This window comes from Tupaia chinensis, unplaced genomic scaffold (assembly GCF_000334495.1).
Source record: "Tupaia chinensis unplaced genomic scaffold, TupChi_1.0 Scaffold148470_1, whole genome shotgun sequence".
Taxonomy (NCBI): Eukaryota; Metazoa; Chordata; class Mammalia; order Scandentia; family Tupaiidae; genus Tupaia; species Tupaia belangeri.
Genome location: NW_006208319.1, coordinates 1,327,002 through 1,329,823, shown reverse-complemented (window position 1 = coordinate 1,329,823; position 2,822 = coordinate 1,327,002).

Genomic DNA, 2,822 nt, shown 5'->3' with positions numbered 1-2,822 from the left:
CTCTTTCAACCCATTGTTTTGCATTTTGTTGCCAGCTACATAGTGAATGTCAGGTCCCATCAGCTCTCAGAGACAATCAGGTTAGCTGAAGGCTTGATTTTTATCTCTAGAGCAGGCCAAGGCAAGAAGCTACAGGAAGTGCCCAAAAGTCTCTTAATTGCCTGCTCCGTTAGCTCCCAGATGTAGGCTAATTACAAACCTGACACCCAGGCAGCAGTCAGGAGAGTCAAGATGTTAAGTATGCAGTCAAATCTTTTCTAGTAAGAACCTGAAACTGGGTGTTTTTGTCTGCTCACTCTGCACTGAGCTGGGGGAAAGAACCACTCATGGTACTTCCATGCTCTCTTAAAACCACCTTTGTTCTTTGTGGCCCTAGGAATTCATGAATTCTTAGTCCCAACAGCTCCCAGAGCAAGGCCATTTAGAATTCAGTGTCTTGGACTGGAGTTGTAATAGCTGGGATGTTTGAAATCTAGGGAAAGGTTGGAAAGTTGTATTATCACTGGAGTGAGTTAAGCAAAGATGGTGCAGGAAGAGCTTGTGTACTTGTTGGGGCTCCCAGAGATCTCACTCAGCTCCCATCAGATCTCCATCAGCTCCCAGACGAAGGCTATTCAGAGGTCTACTCTATGGACAGTAACTGAGAAAACATGCAGTCAAACCCCATTCAGGGAGAAACTGAGAAGCTGGGAATTTTGGCCTGCTCAGTCTGTGCCGTGCCTTGAGGAACTACAGCAGAAAATGCTCATGCATTTATTTTAAATTGTCTTTTTGTTCTCTTTGGTCCCAGAGAACTGGCAAATGCCAACCCTCAATGCCAGCCTAGGTGATTCAGGAGCCAATCCATCCACTGGGAGTTACTGGAGTTGGGGTGCTATTTGTGTGGCCCACACCCTTCATTCCTCAGGGACAAACTAGGAGCTGAGTGCCCTACAATTGTAAGGCACTGTGACTGGTGTGAAGTGCTGGGCACGAGTGTGTCTCAGCTTTCCAGGACTACTTCAATGTGGGTATTTTATCAGTTAAAGAGCATGGAGTCTCTCAGTTTCTGGATTTGTCTCAGGTGAAATTGATTCATATGTACCTGTTTACCTAGGGCAATTGTGAGAGAGGGGAATGTCAGGAGCCTTCTATTTTGACATCTTGCCAATATCAAGAACTAATTTTTTTTGATTGACTTGACTTTATGTTCACAAAAGCAGATGCCATGTTTCTTTGGATCTATTTCTAGGTTCTTTGATTTATTCTATTAATCTATGTATTTTTATTTTTGATGATACCATACCTTTGATAGTACATGATTGTGATTTATTTTTACCTTCTTCTTTTTTCAACTGCTTTAGCAATTCAATTTTTTTTGCCCCTCCATATAAATTTAAGAACATCCTGTGCATATATATACAGAATATTTCTGAAAATTTTGACTGATATTGTGATAAATTTGTGGAGAATTGACAGTTTATTAAAATGAGTGCCCCAAACTGAGAACATTCCACGTACCTACATTTATTTGTCTCTTTTAATTTCCTTCATCAGCATTTTATTGTTTTCAGCACGTAGCTTCTATACATGCTTTGTTAAAACTAGTCTTAAAACAACCAGCAGGTGGTATGGTGATCAAGGTGTTGCACTCCTACATGGCTGACTGTGGTTTGAGTCCCAGACCTGGCAGCTTGAAAATCACAGAGAGTACACGTGTATATATGCCTCAAATTCTAGGCAGAGCATGGAGGAGAGGGAATTGTGTGTGGCCATCCTCCCTGGGGGTGATTTCTCTCTTTTACTGTCTGTTTCTCTCCAGCAACCACACCTGCCCTATGGCAAGAACCTAAAAAAAAAAAAAAAAAAAAAAAAAAAAAAAAAAAAAAACCAACAAATATTTAATTTTTCAGATTCTATTTTAAATGTTTTTTTTTATTAAATTGTGCTTTAAAATTCTACATTGCTATTTATAGAAACATGACTGACTTTTCACACTGACCTTATCTCCTGCCATCTTGTTAAAATCACTATTATTCCAGAAATTTTTGTAAACTATTTTGGGTTTTACCATTTAAGCAATTATGTTCCTGTGTATATGAACAGTTTTACCTCCACTGTAATCTGTATGCCTTTAGTTTATTTTATTGTGTCTTATTTGTTTTATATCTTACTGAACTAGCTCCCACACTAGTGTTATGTTGAGTAGAGGTTTCAAAAGTGAGATCCTTTTCTCTGCTATTAAGGGTGGATCACTCAGTCTTCTGGTAATAAATATGATATTTCCCGTAGTTTTCCCTAGATGACCTTTATCAGGTTGAGGAAGCTCTTTTATTCCTAGGTTGTTATAAGCTGTCATCATGAATAGATACTATGTCCTATCAAATTTCTTTTATGGATTAGTTGATATAATCAGATGGTTTTTCTTATTCACATTGTTAATATGGTAAATTATATGGAGTTGCTTATGAATATTCATTTGCTTACATGACCCTACCTTCCTAGAACAAAACAAACTTGGCCATAGTATATCATTCTTTTTATATAATGTTGGATTTAATTTGTAAATATGTTACTGAGAATTTCCATATCTGTATGCATTAGGGATACTAGTCTATACTTTTCTCATAATGCTCTTGTCTGGTTTTGGTGTCAGAGTAAATGCTAGTCTTTTTTAGAAATGAATTAGAAAATGTTTCCTCCTCTGTTTTCTGGAAGATATTATCTGGGGTTTTTATTTCTTCTTCAAATATTTGACAAAATGGTTAATGAACTAATTTGGACATAAGATTACTTATTCAGAAATATTTTTTAAAAAATTCAATTTTAAAAATCACCATAAG